A 23411-nucleotide genomic window follows, 5' to 3' on the forward strand; every position below is an offset into this window, starting at 1 on the left:
CTGGGAGTTGAAGTCCGGACATCTTCAAGTTGCCAAGGTTGAAAAACACTGTTTTAGAGGGTCGTTGAGGCCACTTGGAGGTTTCTTTGTGTCCTCAGGGTCACCTGAGGTGTGCAAATGGTTCCTGTACTCTGCAATTTTTTTTCCTCTGGAAATCCGTTCCTACTCCCACAACCATTCGAAGGGTCTTCATCGCTGGGATTTCCAGAAAAAGAAAAAAAAATGCAGATTACAGGAACACCATTCAGATGACTCTAAGGATTCAGATAAACAAACCTTCAAGGGGCCTCAACGACCCTCTAAAAAGATGCAAATTGTCAGAATTTGTTGCGTAAATTCAAATCCAGAAAGCACACACCGATAACTGATTCAGCTGGATTCATTCGCTTCTTTATATACATAAGAATAGATGAATAAATGTACAATACCAACAGGGGATTCTTCCAAGTAAACACAAGGCAAGAGAGTTATAGGCAAACACAAGCAGTTTTTTTCATGAGGAATGAAGGAAGGAAGGAAGGAAGGAAGGAAGGAAGGAAGGAAGGACTGATAGCAAGGGAAGAATGAGTGGGAGGGAGGGAGGGAGGGAGGGAGGAAAATGAAAGGAAAGGCCATGAGGAAGGGAGAGATGGAGGAAAGAAGTAAGGATGGACTGATAGGAAGCGAGGAATGAGTGGGAGGAAGAGGGGGAGGGAGGAAGGGAAGGAAGGAAGGACTGATAGCAAGGGAAGAATGAGTGGGAGGGAGGGAGGGAGGGAGGAAAATGAAAGGAAAGGCCATGAGGAAGGGAGAGATGGAGGAAAGAAGTAAGGATGGACTGATAGGAAGCGAGGAATGAGTGGGAGGAAGAGGGGGAGGGAGGAAGGGAAGGAAGGAAGGACTGATAGCAAGGGGAGAATGAGTGGGAGGGAGGGAGGAGGCCCTGCAGAGAAAGCTTTAAACCAGGGGAAGGTGGGCTCAGCCATCCGAGAGCCACCTGGCCTCCATCACCTGTTCCTGGTATTAAAATAAACCCGTCCTTGAGCCGAGCGGCTGAGGGTTTCGTGAACCCAGGAACAAAGCCCTTGGCCCTTCCTCTTTCCCCTGGAATGCTTCTCCCCTCCTCTGCCTTGCCTGCAAATCTGGAATTCCAAGAAAGGAGAATCTTTGTAGCTCAGGGTTGAAACGAGGGTCCTTGGTGCCCTCTGAGCTTGGTGGTTTCTGTGCAGGCGTTTCATTCCTCGTAGCTAACATTATCAGTGCTAAAAAGTGGCATTTACAAGGAGGAGGAGGGATTTCATTCTTGCAGACGTTTCGCGACCCATGTAGGTAATATCATCAGTGGTAGAAGGGAGAGGGTGTTGCAGGCAGGGGGAGGAGGGAGAGGAAGAAGACTGAGGGTGTCCTTGGTGCTTCTCTGAGCTTGGTGCTTTTCTTGCAGACGTTTCATGACCCAACTAGGTAATATTCATCAGTGGTAAAGGGAGTTGGGTTTGCAGAGAGGAGGAGGAAGAGGGGAGGAGGAAGAGAAGAAGAAGAAGAAGAGGGGGAGGAAGAAGAAGAAGAAGAAGAGGGGGGAGGAGGGGAGGAGGAAGAAGAAGAAGAAGAGGAGGAGGAGGAAGAGGAAGAGTGGGGAGGAGGGGAGGAGGAAGAGGAAGAAGAAGAAGAGGAGGAGGAGAAGAAGAAGAAGATTGTGTGGTCCTTGATGCTCTCTGAGCTTGGCTGGTTGTTTTGCAGACGTTTCATGACCCAACTAGGTCACATCATCAGTGCTAGGAGGGAGAAGGGGCTGTGGAGAGGAGGAGGAGGAGATGGGGTGAAGGAGGAGGACTGTGGGGTCCTTGGTGCTCTCTGAGCTTGGTGGTTTTCTTGCAGACATTTCATGATCCAACTAGGTAATATCATCAGTGCTAGAAGGGAGTAAGGTTTGCAGAGAGGAGGAGGAGGAAGAAGGAGGAGGACAAGAAGAAGATTGTGTGGTCCTTGATGCTCTCTGAACTTGGCTGGTTGTTTTGCAGACGTTTCGTGACCCAACTAGGTAACATCATCAGTGCCAGAAGAGAGAGGGGTTTGCAGGGGGGAGGAGGGAGAGAGGAAGAGGAGGACTGTGGGGTCCTATAGGTTTCAGCCCCCGTGTCCAATCCTGGGATCCTCCTGAACTCCCAGCTCCTCCTGGCAGTTGTGGGCGTTTGTGCAATGTTGTGTTATGTGCCAGTTGCCTTTGTTCCGGGGGCAGATGGCTCCACTGACAGCCTCATGGCCCCGGGGGGGTCTTGGATGCATTACTGGGATTTATTTATTTGTTTGTTTGTTTGTTGAAAGGTGGTCCCTGAGTTATGACCATAACTGGAGCCAAAAATTTCTGTTTCCAAGCAAGACAGGTTGAATGAATTTCACCCCATTTTACAACCTTTCCTGCCATAGTTGTTAAGTGAATCACTGCAGTTGTTAAGTTAGTAACATGATTGTTAGGTGAGCCAGGTTTCCCCATTGACTGACTTCTATCAGTCCTTCTTTCCCTTTGTCCTTCCTTCCTCCCTTCCAACCTCTTTCTTTCTTTTTTCTTCCTTCCTTCCTTCCTCCCACCCTCCTTCTTTTCTTTCTTTCTTTCTTTCTTTCTTTCTTTCTTTCTTTCTTTCTTCCTCCCTTCCTTTCGTCTTCTTTCTTTCTCTTTCTTTCTTTCTTCTTCCCTCCTTTCGTCTTCTTTCTTTCTCTTTCTTTCTTTCTTTCTTCCCTCTCCCTCATTCCTTTCCTCAGTCCTGTTTCTTTCTTTCTTTCTCTTCCTTCCTCCCTTCCACCCTCCTTCTTTTCTTTCTTTCTCTTTTCCTCCCTCCCTCCTTCTCTTTTTCTTTCTTTCTTTCCTTCTCTCTCCCTTATTCCTTTCCTATCAATCATTCCTTCTCTCTGTGTGTTTCTTTCTTTCTTCTCTCCCTCATTCCTCTCCTTCTGCCTTCCCTCCACCCTTCCTTCCCTCTCTATCAGTCCTTCCTTCCTTCCCCTTCTTTCTCTCTTCCTTCCTTCCTGCCTTCCTCTTCTTTCTTTCTCTTCTTTCTTCATTTCTTTTTCTTTCTTTCTTCTTTCTCTCTCCCTTATTCTTTTCCTATCAATCATTCCTTCTCTCTGTGTCTTTCTTTCTTTCTTTCTTTCTTTCTTTCTTTCTTTCTTTCTTTCTTTCTTCTCCCCCTCATTCCTCTCCTTCCTTCCCTTCCCTCTTCCTTCCCTCTCTATCAGTCCTTCCTTTCCCTTCTTTACCTCCTTTCTTCCTCCCTTCCTCTTCTTTCTTTCTTCTTCTTTCTTTCTTTTTTCTTTCTTCTTCTCTCTCCCTTATTCCTTTCCTATCAGTAATTCCTTCTCTCTCTGTTTCTTTCTTTCTTCTCTCTCCCTCATTCCTCTCCTTCCTTCCTTCCCTCCACCCTTCCTTCCTCTCTATCAGTCCCTTCCTTCCCCTTCTTTCTCTCTTTCTTCCTTCCTTCCTCCTTTCCTCTTCTTTCTTTCTCTTTTCTTCATTTCTTTTTTCTTTCTTTCTTCTTCTCTCTCCCTTATTCTTCTCCTATGAATCATTCCTTCTCTCTGTGTCTTTCTTTCTTTCTTCTCCCCCTCATTCCTCTCCTTCCTTCCCTCCCCTCTTCCTTCCCTCTCTATCAGTCCTTCCTTTTCCTTCTTTATCTCCTTTCTTCCTCCCTTCCTCCCTTCCTCTTCTTTCTTTCTCTTCTTTCTTCTTTCTTTCTTTCTTCTCTCTCCCTTATTCCTTTCTTATCAGTCATTCCTTCTCTCTCTGTTTCTTTCTCTCTCTCCCTCATTCCTCTCCTTCCTTCCTTCCTTCCCTCCCCCCTTCCTTCCCTCCCTATCAGTCCTTCCTTGCTTCTTTCTTTCTTTCTTTCTTTCTTTCTTCTTCTCTCTCCCTTATTCCTTTCCTATCAGTAATTCCTTCTCTCTCTGTTTCTTTCTTTCTTCTCTCTCCCTCATTCCTCTCCTTCCTTCCTTCCCTCCACCCCTCCTTCCCTCTCTATCAGTCCTTCCTTCCCCTTCTTTCTCTCTTTCTTCCTTCCTCCCTTCCTCTTCTTTCTTTCTCTTCTTTCTTCATTTCTTTTTTCTTTCTTTCTTCTTCTCTCTCCCTTATTCTTCTCCTATGAATCATTCCTTCTCTCTGTGTCTTTCTTTCTTTCTTTTTCTTTCTTTCTTTCTTTCTTTCTTTCTGTCTTTCTTTCTTTCTTTCTTCTCCCCCTCATTCCTCTCCTTCCTTCCCTCCCCTCTTCCTTCCCTCTCTATCAGTCCTTCCTTTTCCTTCTTTATCTCCTTTCTTCCTCCCTTCCTCCCTTCCTCTTTCTTTCTTCCTCTTCTTTCTTCTTTTCTTTCTTCTTTCTTTCTTTCTTTCTTTCTTTCTTTCTTTCTTTCTTCTTCTCTCTCCCTTATTCCTTTCTTATCAGTCATTCCTTCTCTCTCTGTTTCTTTCTTTCTTCTCTCTCCCTCATTCCTCTCCTTCCTTCCTTCCCTCCCCCCTTCCTTCCCTCCCTATCAGTCCTTCCTTGCTTCTTTCTTTCTTTCTTTCTTTCTCTTTCTTTCTTTCTTTCTTTCTTTCTTTCTTTCTTTCTTTCTCTTTCTTACATCTATCTGTCTGTCTGTCTGTCCATCTGTCCGTCCACCCATGTATCGATCTTCTCTCCCCCGTCTCCTTTCTTTCAAGCAGATGCCCTCAGATCACCTTTTAGAACGCCCTTGATGAGGTCCTGGAACAAAAGGAAAGAGAAGGAAAATGAACCGCCAGGGCTCCCTGGAAAGGACGCGTCCTTTACTCGCACCCGCCGTCCTTCCTCATCCGCTCAATCGGAGCCCTTCCTTGCCACACAGTCTGACGCACACGAACCGCCCTTTTCCTGCAGTTGCCCAAAACATTTTACCTCAGAAGACGGGTAGATGCCTCACATCATCGCCTCAGAGCCATTCCTTTTTCTCCTGGCGGTGCGAGATATTTGAAAAAAGCTGCCACTTTTGGGGTGCGCGACAAGGAACGTTGTTTTTTTTTTCTGGGGAAACGGCAGTCGTGAAAAACACACTGGGTTGTGTTGTGTTGCGTTCCTGGCAGTCAGAAGTTGACACAGGAGATCGGTCATGTTCCCCTGGAATGGGTTTTCGGCCGACGTCACAAAAATGATAGAAAATTCCCCCCCCCCCCCAAAAAAACCCACCTCAATAAATTGGTTCAAAATTCGAAAGAAACAATTTGCAGTGCAGCCAGCGGGAAGAATGGTGAAAGGGATGGGGGTAAGAAATCAATAACGTTTACCCCGAGCCGTAATTTGAGAGAAAATTGGTACAGAATCTTTTATGGATGGTTTTTAAAGACTCCGTCAATAATCGCAAAAATAGACAAATCGTATGGAAGGCTGGAAGCGTTCTGAGAGGGAAGATGAAATAGGAGAAAAACAACTCATAAAGCACTAGAAAGGGGGGGGGGAAAGGTAAATTAAAAAAAACCCCAGAAGTTTAGATTGAAAATTGAATTGTAGTTTTCTTAATGAGGAGCTGTTTCAGCGTGCGCAGATACACCAGGCGGGCTGCTCTTCCAGTTTTCTTCATGTGTGCGCAGGTGTTCCCATTTCGGCATTCGGTGCCGAAAAGGTATGCGAACATTGGTGTAGCGTCTCCTGCTTGGGCGGGGGGTTGGACTAGATGACCTACAAGGTCCCTTCCAACTCTGTTAATCTATAAATTTTGAATGCCCTTCTTTCTTCTTTATCTTTATCCTCGTGAGAACTAGGGAATGTCTTATCTGACGTGCTTCCTTTGATTACGGGTCTATGGTGGACTCGGGTTTCCGTTATCTAACCTATTGTGGCCCAGCAGGAGCCGTTAGAGCTGCAAACAGACTCCGATAGCGAGGGACCCTATGAGTCGTCTCTGGAAGATGTGGAGGACCCTGGACAGGGTTCAGACTCCGAGCAGGGACCAGAGAGGCTGGTTGGCCACCAGGAGGCGCCTGAAGCATGAAGCAGTGGGGAAGATCAAAGGGAGTTTGTCCCTGACGTCAGGCCCTGGAGCAGTGGGGAGGAGCTAAGGGAGTTAGTCCCGAACGCCAGGCAAAGACAGGCAGATAGGCGCCAATAGCAACTACGGAGATACAGAAGATAATTGGGGCCAGGTGGTTGTGATTAGGCTCCTCCCAAGAGAGTATATAAGGAGAGACTTTGGGAGGAGGCTGTTTGCAGGACACAACTATTACACTAAAGCTGGAGAAACTCTCGTGTGTATTCCTTATCTGTGGAAGTCTGGGTTGCTGCCAAAGTCTTGTCGGTGTGTTAATTTACTGTGAATGAATTGTCTAGCAGTAATCTTGTGTCGGCGTACGGAGGGGGGTCAGAACACTAACTTGGTTGCAAAGAATCATTTCTTGAGCTTTAAATTTATGCATTAAATAAGAGGTGGTGGGGCTAGCTGGGCCTTCCATCTCTATGATTCCACATTGACTGTCCATTTCAAGGGACGGAGTGGCTCCTTGTGTTGACATTTGGCGAAGAAGAAGAAAATGGTTTCACGCCGAGTTTTAATTCCCCTCCAAAATCAGATGAATCTCATTGTTTTGTTAGGAGGCAAAGAGGCATAGAATCAAAGTCAAGCGAAGTATTAGCACCGCTTTGTAAATCCTTAGTAAGGTCACACCTGGAGTACTCCATCCAGTTTTGGTCACCACGTTACAAAAAAGATCTTGAGACTTTGGGAAAAAGAAATGCAGAGAAGAGCAACTAAGATCATAATTAAAGGCCCTGGAGACTTAAATATATGAAGAATGCTTGCAGGATTTGGGTTTGGCCAGTTGAGAGAAAAGAAGGACTAGGGGGGGACATCATGGCAATATTCCAATATTTGAGGGGCAGCCACAAAGAGGAGGGGGTCAATTTATTTTCCAAAGCCTCAGAAGCAGAACAAGAAACAATGGATGGAAACTAATCAAGAAGAGAAGCAACTTGGAACTAAGCAGTGGTGGGTTTCAAAAAATTTTCGAACCTACTCTGTGGGTGTGGCCTCCTTTGTGGGAGTGGCTTGCCAGCCATGTGACCTGGTGGGAGTGGCTTGCTGGCCATGTGACCTGGTGGGAGTGGCTTGCTGACCATGTGTTCTCTCTCTCTCTCTCTCTCTCTCTCCTTCCTTTTGTCTCTCTGTCCCTTTTTCCTTTTTTTCTTTCATCTCTCTCTTTTTCTTTTTTTCTTTCTTCCTTTCTTTCTCTCTCTCTCTCTCTCTCTCTCCTTTTGTCTCTGTGTCCCTTTTTCCTTTTTTTCTTTCATCTCTCTCACTTTTTCTTTTTTTCTTTTTTTCTTTTATTTTCTTCCTTTCTTTCTCTCTCTCTCTCTCTCTCTCTCTCTCTCTCTCTCTCTCTCTCTCTCTCTCTGTGTGTGTGTGTGTGTGTGTCAGTGGTGGGTTTCAAGAATTTTTGGAACCTCTTCTGTAGGTGTGGCATGCTTTCTGGTGGAACCTCTTCTAACCCGTTCGGTAGATTTGACGAACCGGTTCTACCGAACTGGTGCGAACTGGTAGGAACCCACCTCTGGAACTAAGGAGAAACTTCCGAACAGTGAGGACAATTAACCAGCGGAACAGCTTGCCACCAGATGTTGTGGGTGCTTCATCCCTGAAGGTTTTTAAGAAGAGTCTGGACAGCCACATGTCTGAAATGGTATAGGGTGTCCTGCTTGATCGAGGGGTTGGACTAGAAGACCTCCAAGGTCCCTTCCAGCTCTATTCTGATTAATGGTAAATTAAAGGACAAGAGCATTTTAAAGACATCAGAGGGCAAACAGTACACCTGATTAAGGGTAATAACCTTACCAATAACCTGGCCCTGCTGTTGGGGATAATGGGGTCCGTAGTCCAAAAAATCTGGACACCACCTGAATGAGGACATTGGAATCAGGCGTCCTTCTATAGCGTTGATTGGCGTTGCTTATTGTGTCGCTGTTATTTCCTTTCCCTGGACCTGAGCCGCAACCGAGCTTCCATTTTTTTAGGCGACAGAATAGAATATAAATATTAATTGATAGTGAGGGATGTCTGAACAAAACCTCAAGGCCTCTTCAGAGCCCCGTTGCGTTCAAAAGCATTATAGGAGATCAGCCTCCTGCTGGAAGGGAGAGATTAATCTTGCTTTTAATTGGGCAAAATGTCTCTTTAACCCGCCGATGTTTTTATGGGTATTTCAACAGTGCGGATCGGGCTGCGATAATATTTGTCAGTTTCCCTGTTTGATCGCAGTTGTTTTTTTTTAATTAAAAAAAAAGGTTGATTCTTGGCTTTTTTTAAGAAGGGGCCAATCCATCAGGCGCGATTAAAATCCACCCTCTTTAGCAGTGTTTCTCAACCTTGGCAACTTGAAGATGTCCGGACTTCAACTCCCAGAATTCCCCAGCCAGCATTCGCTGGCTGGGGAATTCTGGGAGTTGAAGTCCGGACATCTTCAAGTTGCCAAGGTTGAGAAACACTGCTCTTTAGCATTCTGTAACTTTGTCTGCCATAGACTATAGGTTTTTGCGGTGCATGTTTTTGTGATGCCACAGTTGTGAGGTTTATAAGAAGCTGCGGAGGTTTGGCGTGCTGCGAAACCCAGCAACCTGGGGGGAAATGGCACAGATCTGGGGCATTTGAACAGAAAATCATGCTTCCTGGGCACAATTTGAATATATCCATAATATGTTCGGAGTTAATTTGTTTATTTGCATCCTGCCTTTATTATTTTTCCAAATAACTCAAGGCTTCACCTATAATCCAGAAGATGTATGGCAAGACTAGAACTCACCATCTCCTGGTGATTGGCCCAAAGTCACCCAGTTGGATTTCATGCCTTAAGTGGGACTAGAACTCATTGCCTTCAGGTGATTGGATCAAAGTCACCCAGTCAGCTTTCATTCCTAAGGCGGGACTAGAACTCACTGTCTCCTGGTGATTGACCCAAAGTCACCCAGTTGGATTTCATGCCTAAGGCGGGACTAGAACTCACCGTCTCCTGGTGATTGGCCCAAAATCACCCAGTCAGCTTTCATGCCTAAGGCGGGACTAGAACTCACTGTCTCCTGATGATTGGCCCAAAGTCACCCAGTTGGATTTCATGCCTAAGGCGGGACTAGAACTCACCATCTCCTGGTAATTGGCCCACAATCACCCAGTCAGCTTTCACGCCTAAGGCGGGACTAGAACTCACTGTCTTCAGGTGATTGGCCCAAAGTCATCCAGTCAGCTTTCATGCCTAAGGCGGGACTAGAACTCATTGCCTTCAGGTGATTGGATCAAAGTCACCCAGTCAGCTTTCATGCCTAAGGCGGGACTAGAACTCACTGTCTTCAAGTGATTGGACCAAAGTCATCCAGTCAGCTTTCATGCCTAAGGCGGGACTAGAACTCATTGCCTTCAGGTGATTGGATCAAAGTCACCCAGTCAGCTTTCATGCCTAAGGCGGGACTAGAACTCACCGTCTCCTGGTGATTGTCCCGAAATCACCCAGTTGGCTTTCATGCCTAAAGTGGGACTAGAACTCACTGTCTTCAGGTGATTGGATCAAAGTCACCCAGTTGGACTTCATGCCTAAGGCGGGACTAGAACTCACTCTCTCCTAGACTTACAACAGCTCATTTAGTTACCATTCAAAGTTGCAATGGCATTGAAAAAAGCGAGTTATGACCATTTTTCACACTTATGACCATTGCAGCCTCCCCAATTGTCACGGGCTTTATATTGGAATGCTTGATGACTGATTCATGTTTATGACGGTCGCAGTGTCCAGGGGTCATGTGATCCCCTTTTGCAACCTTCTGACAAGCAAAGTCAATGGAGAAGCCCGATTCACTTAACAATGGTGTTACAGTACTAACTTAGCAAGGGCAGTGATTCACTGAACAAATATGTCAAGAAACGTCGTAAAATGGGGCAAAACTCACATCACACATTTCTCACTTAGCAACATAAATTATAAGCTCAATTATGGTTGTATGTTGAGGACTACTTGTACAATATAATTCTTCTGACCGAGGCTTCCCAAGAGCAGGAAGCCAACTCCTGGTCCCGACAAAAACCCCTTTTATTAATTGACTGTGAATTCTGCTCATTCACTTCCAGCAAAGTCTTTCAAGGGAGGATTTACAGTCACAGACCTCATCTGGCTTGGAGAGCTGCCAGGCCGATCTCTGCAGAACTTGTTAAGGAACCTTGGAGAGTCACGAACCAATGAAGCGAATTAATTGTCTCCTGCAAACTCCACTCCCCTTTCGCTCCTCTTTTATTTCCTCTGGGAGGGGCCATTCACTGTCCACCTGTGGCCTTCCTCCCAAGTCGATCCCTGTTCTTTAGCTCTTCCCTTCCTCTGACAACTCTGCGCATGCACACACTGGGAACAGGCTCCAGCTGTTCTTCTGCTTCACGGATGTCTGACTCTGAAGGCAGCTGATAACTGTCAAATGGCCCTGGCCCTGGCTCTCAGGAAACCCTACACCACTTCAGACAAGTCATTCACAACTTCTGTAGGCAAGTAGTTCCACAGATTAATTGTTCTCACTGTCAGAAAATTCCTCCTCAGTTCTAAGTTGCTTCTCTACTTGATTAGTTTCCACCCATTGCTTCTTGTTCTGCCCTCAGGTGCTTTGGAGAATAGCTTGACTCCCTCTTCTTTGGGGCAACCCCTAAGATATTGGAACACTCCTATCATGTCTCCCCTGGTCCTTCTTTTCATTAAACTAGACATCCCCAGTTCTTGCAACCGTTCTTCAAATGTTTTAGCCTCCAGTCCCTTAATCCTCTTTGTTGCTCTTCTCTGCACTCTTTCCGGAGTCTCCGCATCTTTTCTACATCGTGGTGACCAAAACTGGATGCCGTATTCCAAGTGTGGCCTTACCAAGCCTTATAAAGTGGTATTAACACTTCACTTGATCTTAATTCCATCCCTCTGTTGATGCAGCCTAAAACTGTGTTGGCTTTTTTGGCAGCTGCTGCACACGGCTGGCTCCACTAGGACTCCAAGATCCCTTTCACAGTTACTAAATCCAATAAACCTAACCTAAACCTAACCTGATGAGGGCTCTGTGTCGGAGGCAGAGAGGGGGCCACAGCCATATTATCAGTACCTTTAATCAGTGGAACAGCTTGCCACCAGAAGTTCTGGATGCTTCATCACTGGAGGTTTTCAAGGAGAAACTGAACAGCTGCTTGTCTGAAATGTGTTAGATTTCAACAAAAATTGAATATAATTGCATTGACTCCCCTACACACAGATAGAGATAGGGGGAGAAAGAAAGAGAGAGATGGAGAGAGAGAGAGAGATAGGAGGAGAGAGAGAAAGAGAAAAAGGAGAGAATGAGAAATAAAAGAGAAAGTAAGAAAGGGAAAAGAAAGAGGAGGGAGAGAGAGATAGAAGGAGGAGAGAAAGACAAAAAGGGAGAGTGAGAAAGAAAAGAGAAAGTAAGAAAGGGGAGAAAAAGAAAGAGGAGGGAGAGAGAGATAGGAGGGGGGAGAGAGAAAGAGAGAGATAGGAGAGAGAAAGAAAGAGAGAAAGAGATAGGAGGGGGAGCAAGCGAAAGAGAGATAGAAGGGGGAGAGAGAAAGAAAGAAAGAAAAAGGGACAGTGAGAGAGAAAGAAACAAAGAAAGAGGAGAGAGAGAGAGATAGGGGAGAGAAAGAAAGAAAAAAAGGGACAGTAAGAGAGAAAGAGAAGAGAAAGAGGATGGAGAGAGATAGGAGGGGGAGAGAGAGAAAGAGAAAAATATAGGAGAGAAAGAGAAATAGGGAGGGAGGGAGGGAGAGAAAGAGAAAAGGGAAGAGTGAGAAAAAGAGAAAGAAAGGGGAGGAGAGAAAGAGAGGGAGAGAGAAAGAGAAAGAACACAATTACCTTTCCATCTTGTGGTTAGCATTGAGGAATTCTCAATTTCTCGTCTTTTTCAAGCAACATCCTTGCCATTTTAGAACTGCACATCAAGAGGAATGCTTTACCAGATGAGATTTTTGCCTGCAGGGTACAGGCTGAAAAATACATGTATTTCCCTGAGTTCAGGTGATGTGCTTCATTCCTTTTGCATACGCAGAAGAGCACCATGCGCAGCCTGGCAGGAGAGGCGACGTTCCTCCATGCTCGCTTAATTTGAAGCCGCCGCGAGAAATCCCCGCCGTTGTATCAGACAGAGCACGCAGGATTCCCAGAACCATAAAATTGAAGCAAATATCTCCATGGAGGAGGGGGGGTATATTTGTGTCTGATTCTCCTCCCTGTTGCGGCCCACCAGTGGCTAGCGGAGCTGGCAGCAGAGTCGGACAGTGAGGAGGCTGGGGAGGACCATGGGCAGTCCTGGAGGCTGGGGAAGGATCGGACGAGGGCTCTGCGTCGGAGGCAGAGATAGGGCCGAAGCCGTCTGGGAGTTCTCAGCTGCCTTCGGAGCAGTGAGGCAGAGGAACAGCTGGAGCCTGTTCCCAGTGTGCGCATGCGCAGAGCTGCCAGAAGAAAAGAACAGCTAAGAAACCAGGATCAACTTGGGAGCAAATCCACAGGGCAGAATTTCCCAAGCTTCTCAGTTTTAAGCATGAGTGGCTAGGGCATGAAGAGTGTTCGAAGACTTCAGTTAGTCCAGAATGCAGCCGCGCGAGCGATTGTGGGTGCACCCAGGTACACCCACGTCACACCTATCCTCCACGAGCTGCACTGGCTACCCATTAGTCTCTGAATCCGCTTCAAGGTGCTGGTCGCTACCTATAAAGCCCTGCATGGCATTGGACCTGGGTACCTGAGAGACTGCCTCCTGCCGATCACCTCCCATAGACCGATTAGATCTCACAGGTTAGGTCTCCTCCAGATTCTATCTGCCAGCCAATGTCGGCTGGCGACTCCCCAGGGCAGAGCCTTCTCTGTTGCAGCTCCAACCCTCTGGAATGACCTCCCCGTGGAGATCCGGACCCTTACTACCCTCCCGGCCTTCCACAAAGCCACCAAGTCCTGGCTGCTCCAGCAGGCCGGGGGGCTTGTGAAACATCCAGCCCCACGGATATTGTGAATGTTGCGTCTTTTTTAAAGTGTTTTCTTTGTCTATTTATCCCCTTTCCCTTGTCTATTGTAAGCCGCCCGGAGTCCTCCGGGAGTGGGCGGCATACAAGACAAATGAAATGAAATGCATTCTGGGAGTTGAAGTCCACTCATCTTAAAGCATGCTGGCTGGGGGATTCTGGGAATTGAAGTCCATCTCTCTTAAAGCATCCTGGCTGGGGGATTCTGGGAGTGGAAGTCTACTCATCTTAAAGCATGCTGGCTAGGGAATTCTGGGAGTTGAAGTCCATCCCACTTAAAGCATCCTGGCTGGGGGATTCTGGAAGTTGAAGTCCACCCCTCTTAAAGCATGCTAGCTGGGGAATTCTGGGAGTTTGTCCACCTTCTTAAAACCTGTTGACTGGGGGATTCTGGGAGTTGAAGTTCACCACTCTTAAAATTCCTAAGCTCAGTCTAGAATGGATCAAAGGCAGAGAATGACTTTGCTATCTGTGAGGCTCATGTTGTTTTCTTTTGAGACAAAACCTTTTAGATCATTGTCCGGAATAATAGCTTTTTTGTCCTTTTGTTGGCTGGTTCTTTGCAGACATAAACGGAGGCAGCTTGAAGTCCTCCAAGCAAAATATCAAATGCGAACATTTGCTTTTAGGGAACGCTGCCAAGATCTTTTGAACTCGCCTCTCCTGATGGAGACATCGCTTTGATGTTCCCATGGCCTTAATATTTTTCTAATGCACCAAAATGCGAGGCTGAATTGCTGCAAATTTGGGCATGTTTGTTTTTCAGGGAAAAGATACAAGACTTCATGACTGATGCGCCTGATTGAATAAGCAAACGAAGATACAGATAGTCCTCGAGTTACGACCGCACATTTAGTGACCATTCGAAGTTACAGCGGACCCGAAATGACTTCAATTCACACTTAAGGGAAGGCAGATTCCCTTAAGGGCAATCGCAACCATTCCCTTAACAACTGCGGCACGAAAAGTCGTAAAGCGGGGCAAAGTCACACAACCCATGCTTCGCTTAACAGCCTAAATTTTGGGCTCCATTGTGGTCGTAAGTCGAGGACTGCCTGTATTCCTTCTGTGAAGTTTCAGAAAGTGTTTTTTTTTTCTTTTTAAGCAAACTTGGGCAATAAGACAGGAAGAGCATCTTTGCTGATTTACATCACATTCCGGTCTCTTGCTGTGCCTTAAATCAGGGGTCACCAACCTTTCGGACTTCAGGGACCACTAAACTCATAATTTAAAATCCCGCGGACCACTAATATGATCTGCCTAATGACCTGTTGGGTGGGTGTGGCTAGGTGGTCATGTGACTGGGCGGGCGTGGCCAACTCGATGTCACTCACGTCGAAGGGCGCCTCACCAGCCTCTACTCTCCCCTCCCCTCCCAGCCACTCCTCGCCTGCCCTCCCAGGCTCCTTAGAGCCCCAATAGGAAGCAGTTGCTGGAGCTAAGCAGCCTCCATGAGAAAGGGTTGGCAAAATAGCTCAGTTTAAATCTGACCGAGACGGAGGCTCAGCAGAAGCACCTCACTGAGGACTAGGAGCATGGGCTTTCCAAGCAGAGGGAAGACCTGCGGGAGTGCAAGGCCAGGTGCCGGCGCCTGGAGGCTTAGCAAGCTGAGAAAGTCAGGCAGTTCCAGGCCATGATGGGGTCCCACTGGAACGAGGCCCTCCGGCTCTTCGCCACCAGCGGCTCTTCCCTCCAGCCTTCGCCCAAAGCCCCCCACCAGGAGGCTGAAGCAGACCCCAAGTTGGAATTTCTGCCCCCCTCCGACCCACACAAAAAGACCCCGAAGGGGGAGACTCTCTGCAGCAACACAAGCCTTCGTTGCACGTATCCATCCCAGGGGCCGTAGTTTGAAGACCCCTGATTTAGTCCAATATAAAAAATGCAACTATTTTTTCTGCGGAGCCCCCAAATTTTATTGCAGGCCACCAGTTGGTGGCCACTGCCTTAAATGGTCCATAAAGCCTGTGTCAAAGTCAGCCAGCTCAGAATATCCCGCGTTGCTAGACTGCGTATTAATATTATTATTTTTTTTGCACTTCCGAGTAACTGTGTGGGTAGACAGCACAACCGCTGAAGCTGAAAAGGAGGTGCCTCTTGATGGCATTTTAAGTTAAAGGGTTGGCATTTTATTGCTGACAGCGTGTTATTTGCTGGGTATTGTTGGTATTTTAGCTTTAAGGCTGTCTTAAAGAAATTTACGGAAACATGACATGCCGAAAGAAAGAAAAATGGGAGTCTCCCCTTTTGGTAAATGCAGTGTGACTCGTGTTTTTTTTTTTTTTAATGTAAGGCTGCTCTGAATTTTACAGTTTGAAAACTTGTTGGTATTAGAAGGGGGATTTGGGGGGAAAATTGCAGATGACACTAAACTGTCAGGAATAGCCAACATCACCCAGAAGATATGAAGAACGGTTGCAGGAACTGGGCATGGCTAGTTTGATGAAAAGAAGGACCAGGGGAGACAGGATAGCAGTCTTCCAATATCTCAGGGGTTGCCCCAAAGAAGAGGGAGTCAAGCTATTCTCCAAGGCACCTGAGGGTAGGACTAGAAGCAATGGGTGGAAACTAATCAAGGAAAGAAGCAACTTAGGAGAAATTTCCTGACAGTGAGAACAACTAATCAGTGGAACAGAAGTTGCCTCCAGAAGTTGTGAATGCCCCAACACTGGAAGTCTTTAAGAAGATGCTGGATAGCCATTTGTCTGAAACGGTATAGGGTTTCCTGCCTAGGCAGGGCGTTGGACTAGAAGACCTCTAAGGTCCCTTCCAACTCTGCTATTCAATTCTATTCTACTCTACTCTAGCCTCCTCTACTCTTTTCTTCTATTGTATTCTACTCTTTTCTTCTATTCTACTCTATTATTCTATTCTATTCTACTATTCTACTATTCTATTCAATTCTACTCTATTCTATTCTACTCTTCTATTCTACTCTTCTATTCTACTCTTCTATTCTACTATTCAATTCTACTCTACTTTTTTCTTTTATTCTATTCTACTCTACTCTACTCTTCTATTCTACTCTTCTATTCTATTCTATTCTACTCTTCTATTCTACTCTTCTATTCTATTCTACTCTTCTATTCTACTCTTCTATTCTATTCTATTCTACTATTCTATTCTACTATTCTATTCTACTCTTCTATTCTATTCTACTATCCTATCCTATTCTACTATTCTATTCTACTCTACTTTTTTTCTTTTATTCTATTCTATTCTACTCTTCTCTTCTCCTCTCTTCTACTTTACATTTGTGAACCAGTAGGGATGTGGTGGCTCATTGACGCTGAGCTTGTCGGTCAGAAAGGTTGGCACTTAGGCGGTTCAAATCCCTAGCACTGTGTAACGGACTGAGCTCCCGTGACTTGTCCCAGCTTCTGCCAACCTAGCAGTTCAAAAGCAGGTAAAAAATGCAAGTAGAAAAATAGGAAACACCCTTGGTGGGAAGGGAACAGCCTTCCGTGCTCCTTCAGCGTTGAGTCATTCCAGCCACATGACCACAGAGACGTCTTCAGACAGCGCTGGCTCTTCGGCTTTGAAACGGAGATGAGCACCGCCCCCTAGAGTCGGGAACAACTAGCACATATGTGCGAGGGGAACCTTTATCTTTACCTTTACCTAGGGAAAGTAAGTGAATAGCACCCCTGGTACAGGTACAGATTAGGCTAAACCTGGCTCAGTAAAAGTAACTGTGCGGGGGATTTTGGAGTCTGAGTAGACAATCACTTAAATATGAGCCAGCAGTTTACGCCAGCAGCCAAAAGAGCCAATGCAATTCTAGATTGCATTAACAGAGGGATCGAATCAAGATCACATGAAGTGTTAGTACTGCTTTATAAAGCCTTAGTAGGACCACACCTGGAACACTGCATCCAATTTTGGTCAATTTATTGCAAAAAGACATCGAGATTCTGGAAAGAGTGCAGAGAAGAGCAACTAAGATGTTTAGAGGACTGGAGGCTAAAACATATAAAGAACGGTTGCTGGAATTGGGGATATCTAGTCTATGCCCCCAACAATATGGCTCCTCATTTTACTGACCTCGGAAGGATGGAAGGCTGAGTCAACTTTGAGTCAGTCAGGATTGAACTACTGGCAATGGGCAGAGTTAGCCTGCACTAGCAATAGCACTTAGACTTATATCCACTTGACGGTGCTTTGCAGTCCTCTCTAAGCAGTTTACAGAGTCGGCCTCTTGCCCCCAACAATCTGGGTCCTTATTTGAAGGATGAGTCAACCTTGAGCCGGTCAAGATTGAGGGAATCGAACTCCTGGCAGTGTGAACAGAGTTAGCCTGCAATACTGCATTTTAACCACTTGGAAATTCTCGGCTATGTAGTTTCCATCTCATATTGGACACCTTGATGCTGTTCTGCATTTGGCTCTTTGCTTTTTACCCATCAAGGTTTCAAACCTTTCTCGTTTCTTCTTTGTCTTCCAGTAACTGCCCCTCCCTCCTGGCAGCGGCGTTAGCCCGGGCAACAGCGGACGAAGTCCTGCAGAGCGACCTCTCCAACCTTTACCTGCCCAAACACGAGGACAGTCCAGATGGGATCATACGTAAGTGAGAAGATACATGGCACAGAGGAGTGTGTTTCTTAAGCTTGGCCCCTTTAAGATCTGTCGACTTCAACTCCCAGAATTCCCCAGCCAGCATAGCTGCCTGGGGAATTGTGGGAATCGAAGTCCACAGTTCTTAAAGCCAAGCTTGGTGGGGAATTCTGGGAATCGAAGTCCACTGATCTTAAAGCCAAGCTGCCTGGGGAATTCTGGGAATCGAAGTCCACAGATCTTAAAGCCAAGCTGCCTGGGGAATTCTGGGAATCGAAATCCACCGATATTAAAGCCAAGCTTGGTGGGGAATTATGGGAATCGAAATCCACTGATCTTAAAGCCAAGCTGGGTGGGGAATTGTGGGAATCGAAGTCCACTGATCTTAAAGCCAAGCTTGGTGGGGAATTCTGGGAATCGAAGTCCACCGATCGTAAAGCCAAGCTGGGTGGGGAATTGTGGGAATCGAAGTCCACAGATCTTAAAGCCAAGCTGGGTGGGGAATTGTGGGAATATAAGTCCACCGATCTTAAAGCCAAACTGGCTGGGGAATTCTGGGAATTGAAGTCCACTGATCTTAAAGCCAAGCTGGCTGGGGAATTCTGGGAATCGAAATCCACAAATCTTAAAGCCAAGCTGCCTGGGGAATTCTGGGAGTTGAAGTCCACAGATCTTAAAATTGCCAAGGCTGGAGAAAACTAATTTTGCTAGGGAATTCTGGGAGTTGACTGTTATAACTCGAGGGACTACCTATATATCATAATAAGCTATCATATAATACAAAACCCAACTAACATATCAAATGTTCCCGAAGGCCGTTTTGAGGCACCTATTCTTTTTTTTTAGTTTTTAAAATGACATTATAGGTCAGTGTTTCTCAACCTTGTCAACTTGAAGATGTCTGGACTTCAACTCCCAGAATTCCCCAGCCAGCGAATGCTGGCTGGGGAATTCTGGGAGTTGAAGTCCAGACATCTTCAAGTTGACAAGGTTGAGAAACACTATTATAGGTAGTCCTCCACTTACAACAGTTCATTTAGTGACCGTTCAGTTACAGTGGCACTAAAAAGTGACTTATGACCATTTTCCACACTTACCACCTTTGCTGCATCCCTATGATCAGGTGATCAAAATTCAGAGGCTTGGCAACTGAACTGGCTCTTCGGCTTTGAAACGGAGATGAGCACCAGTGCCCCCTAGAGTTGGGAACGACTAGGACATATATGTGATGGAAACCTTTACCTTTATGCAGGTCTTACTATTTTGATTTTGTGTGTGTGTGTGTGTGTGTGTGTGTGTGTGTGTGGCTACGGTGTCAGGAAACAAGAAACTTTATAAAAAGCCAAAGCAGTTTTCCTTCCCCCCCCCCCATTTATATGATGAAGGAAAAGTTTACAGCCGCCACTTCAAGGCCAGGTATGTTTTTCACTCCAGAGTATCTGCTGAGTAAGATCCCCAAACGCTGGTTAGGAGGAGAGGCAGCTATTTCTAGGAAATGCTGACAGACCTATTTATTGTTCAAAACCGTTTGTCATCTTTCCTTCCCTCTGCTTTTGTTCCCAAGTTTCAAAAATAAAAATGAAATGAAATAAATGAAGTGCTGAGCGAAGGAGACGGCGGCTCTTGTTTCAACCTATCTACTACCTACCTACCTACCTACCTACCTACCTACCTACCTACTACCCATCAATCTATCTACCTACCTATCTACTACCCATCAATCAATCTGTCTGTCTGTCTATCTATCTATCTATCTAACTACCTACCTACTTACCTACCTACCTACTACCCATCAATCTATCTATCTATCTACCTACCTACCTATCTACTATCTATCTATCTATCTATCTATCTATCTATCTATCTATCTATCTACCTACCTACCTACCTATCTACTACCCATCAATCAATCTGTCTGTCTATCTGTCTGTCTATCTATCTACCTACCTACCTACCTACCTACTACCCATCAATCTATCTATCTATCTATCTATCTATCTATCTATCTATCTATCTATCTATCTATCATCTATCTACCTACCTACCTACCTATCTATCTACTACCCATCAATCTATCTATCTATCTACCTACCTATCTACTATCTAGCTATCTACCTACCTACCTACCTATCTACTACCCATCAATCTATCTATCTACCTACCTATCTACTACCCATCAATCAATCTGTCTGTCTATCTGTCTGTCTGTCTATCTATCTACCTACCTACTTACCTACCTATCTACTACCCATCAATCTATCTATCTATCTACCTACCTATCTACTATCTATCTATCTATCTATCTATCTATCTATCTATCTATCTATCTATCTATCTATCTATCTACCTACCTACCTACCTACCTACCTACCTACCTACCTACCTACCTACCTATCATCTATCTATCTATCTATCTATCTATCTATCTATCTATCTATCTATCTATCTATCTATCTATCTATCTATCTATCTATCTATCATCTATCTATCTATCATCTGCCTAAAGTACCACTAAGAACACTCCCTGTCAACACTGACAGGGCAAGCCAGTTGTATAGAAACTGTTGTGGCCCGCCAGTGGAGCTGGCAGCAGATTCAGACAGTGAGGAGGTTAGGAAGGAACCTGGGCCAGTCCTGGAGTCTGGGGAAGGCTCTGAGGAAGGCTCTGGGTCGGAGGCAGAGAGGGCACCAGGGCCATCGGATAGTTATCAGCTGCCTTCGGAGTCAGACATCAGTGGGGCAGATGAACAGTTGGAGCCTGTTCCCAGTGTACGCATGTGCAGAGCTGCCAGATGAAGGGAATGGATAAAGAACAGGAGTCGACTTGGGAGTAAGGCCACAAGTCGACGGTGAATGGCCCCTCCCAGAGGAAATAAAAGAGGAGCGAAAGGGGAGTGGAGTTTGCAGGAGATAATGAGTTCACTTAATTGGTTCCTGACTCTCTGAGGCTCCTTGCCAAGTTCTGCAGAGATCGGCCTGGCAGCTCTCCAAGCCTGATAAGTTCTGTGACTGTAAATCCTCCCTTGAAAGACTTTGCTGGATGTGAAGGAGCAGAATTCACAGTCAAATAATAAAAGGGTTGTTTTTTTTTGTCGGGACACGGAGTCGGCTTCATGCTCTCGGGAAGCCTCGGTCACAACAGAAACAGAGAGCAAACCCCACTCCCTTCTGATACTGATGATGTTACCTGGCTGGGTGATGAAATGTCTACAAGCAAACCCCCAAGCTCAGAGGAGCACCAAGAGCCCCCATAAACCCAACCGTTCTCGGTCCTTGCCCTTGCGTCCCCTTTTCTGCCCCTTATTATGACAAGCACTTCCGAAAATGCTGGGACTTTTTTTTTTTTTTTACATATGAAAACACCCCCCACGGAATAAGACTCCGAGGCTTGTGTTTCCTCAAAGTTCCACTCTTAATATTAGAGATGCTGTCAGATCCCTAAAAGTGATAGTGCCATTCAGTTGGGAGGAGGGGAGCCTCGGACTTAAATCATTAGCTACATCTGAAACAACTGAGTTTTACAACTTTACAACTGGTTTCCTGTCACCGGGAGACTGAAGGTCCCAACATCTCTGGAGGGATGTTTCTGGTAGCTGTTGTGACCCAGCAGGAGCCGTTGGAGCTGCCACCAGACTCCGACAGCGAGGGGCCCTCTGAGTCAGCTCTGGAGGATGTGGAGGACCCTGGACAGGGTTCCGACTCCGAGCAGGGCGCAGAGAGGCTGATTGGCCACCAGGAGGCACCTGAGCCTTGGACCAGTGGGGAGGAGACAAGGGAGAGTGAGCCGGAAGCGAGTAGTGAGTTGTTCCTGGATGCACGCCATCAAAGAGCTAATAGGCGTCAGGAACAATTACGCAATTACAGGAGGTGATTGCACTCAGCTGGTGGTCATTAGGCTCCTCTCCAGACTATAAAAAGCTACTTGTGCACACGCTCTTCTTTGCAGAAGTCAACACAGGATTGAATGTCGGAGGACATTACTGTGAGCTTGGCAGGCTGGATTGCTGCCAAGCCTTATCTGTGTTTATTGCTGCCTGAGTTTGTCTGCGTTGCTGCCAAGGTCCTTATCTCTTTGTTCTGCTTGGCTTTCAGCCACCGAGGTTTTGGTTTCTTGCTATTAAAGTACATTCCAGTTAAGCTTGTCTCGGCATTCGTTACTGGACGGAGGAGGGGGTCAGAACAGGTAGCCATGTGGGATATATAACTTTGATGTCTAACTAGAGATAGCCATGGGAGCGTGTGCTTTATTGACTCCCAGGGCAGAAGAGTTAAGGAAGCATCTTCACCCTTGTGTATTGGTCAGAATCTGGATTCGGACAAAGGGGAGGGGTCATTATCAGCTTAATCCCATTTGCATGGCCTAAAGGTTTTCAGATGCTGCTTTGCTTCTAATGGTTTCCATCCTGCTTGATTAAAGGTTCCTTTCGAAATAATCCTTTTCAAGAGTCTTTACTTTCTCGAGTTAGGAGAGGAGCCCTTACAGATGCCATGTTGGCACATCTGGGAAAACCCAAATCTTGAAAGCTTCCAGGTTTTCCCCACCCAAAAGAAAGTCCAAGACCCATCACATGAACTGCCAACGAAGACAGATTCCTCCCATCCACATCCACCCAGGTGCAGGGAGAAAAATGACCTTGACTTTCTGAGAAGGAATGTTGTTATGGCTACACATCATCCAACTCTGTATAACACCCCCCCACACTCCCAGTTTCCCACAGAAGAAAGTGTGGCAAAAAGAAAAGATGGTAGCCGAGAACGAGGTGACGGCTGACTCAGCCCCAGCCCAGCACTCCAGCATTAAGGATTGATGAGTAATTTACAGCTGCGAGGGGGTGGATAAACTGCGGAGGGCTCTTGGAAAAAAAAAAAAAGTGAACCAGTAATTATTGATGATGCTCACACAGCGTGTGCCATCCCCAGGGGGGCTGCCCTTGCCAGTATTAACGGAGTGTTTTTCTCTCCGGCTGGGGCACAGCGCAAATGCACATTTCTGTTCCTTTTCAATCAGAATCAGAAGAGAGCTGGAAAGGATGAGTTCCCACAACTTCTCTTCTCTCTTCTCCTCAACCCTTTAACAAATAAGCAGAGTTGGAAGGGGTATTGTAAGTCATCTAGTCCAGCCCACCTACCCACCCAAGCAGGTGACGCTACACCATTTCTGACGGAGGGCAGTCCAGTCTCTTCTTGAAAGCCTCCAGTGATGAAGCTCCCACAACTTCTCTTCTCTTCCTCTCCTCAACTCTTTTAACTGATAAGCAGAGTTGGAAGGGGCCTTGGAGGTCATCTAGTCCAGTCCCCTCCCAAGCAGTAGGTCCTAAACCATTTCTGACAGAGGGCAGTCCAGTCTCTTCTTGAAAGCTTCCAGTGATGAAGCTCCCACAACTTCTTTTCTCCTCTCCTCTCCACTCTTTAACAGATAAACAGAGTTGGAAGGGGCCTTGGAGGTCATCTAGGCCAGCCCCCCCTCCCCCAAGCAGGAGACCTTAAACCATTTCTGAGAGATGGCAGTCCAGTCTCTTCTTGGAAGCCTCCAGTGATGAAGTTCCCACAACTTCTCTTCTCTTCCTCTCCTCTTCTAAACTCTTTAACAGATAAGCAGAGTTGGAAGGGGCCTTGGAGGTCATTTAGTCCAGTCCCCTCCCAAACAGAAGGTCCTAAACCATTTCTGATGGAGGGCAGTCCAGTCTCTTCTTGAAAGCCTCCAGGGATGAAGTTCCCACAACTTCTCTTCCTCTCCTCTTCTCAACTCTTTAACAGATAAGCAGAGTTGGAAGGGGCCTTGGAGGTCATCTAGTCCAGTCCCCTCCCAAGCAGTAGGTCCTAAACCATTTCAGACAGAAGGCAGTCCAGTCTCTTCT

At 46.2% G+C, this 23411-nt stretch overlaps 1 protein-coding gene across 1 annotated transcript in view; it reads left to right on the forward strand.

Moving 5' to 3' along the window:
• PPM1E (protein phosphatase, Mg2+/Mn2+ dependent 1E) overlaps positions 1 to 23411 on the forward strand; it is a 119036-nt gene that overhangs the window by 77985 nt on the left and 17640 nt on the right. The window contains exon 2 of the mRNA XM_087717081.1: positions 17444 to 17562. The gene's annotated coding sequence lies outside the window, so the exon portion shown is untranslated. The remainder of the gene's footprint in view (positions 1 to 17443; positions 17563 to 23411) is intronic.

Source organism: Thamnophis sirtalis, unplaced genomic scaffold (assembly GCF_051295495.1).
Source record: "Thamnophis sirtalis isolate CommonGarterSnake01/CBP01778 unplaced genomic scaffold, rThaSir2_p1.2 scaffold_6, whole genome shotgun sequence".
Lineage (NCBI taxonomy): Eukaryota > Metazoa > Chordata > Lepidosauria > Squamata > Natricidae > Thamnophis > Thamnophis sirtalis.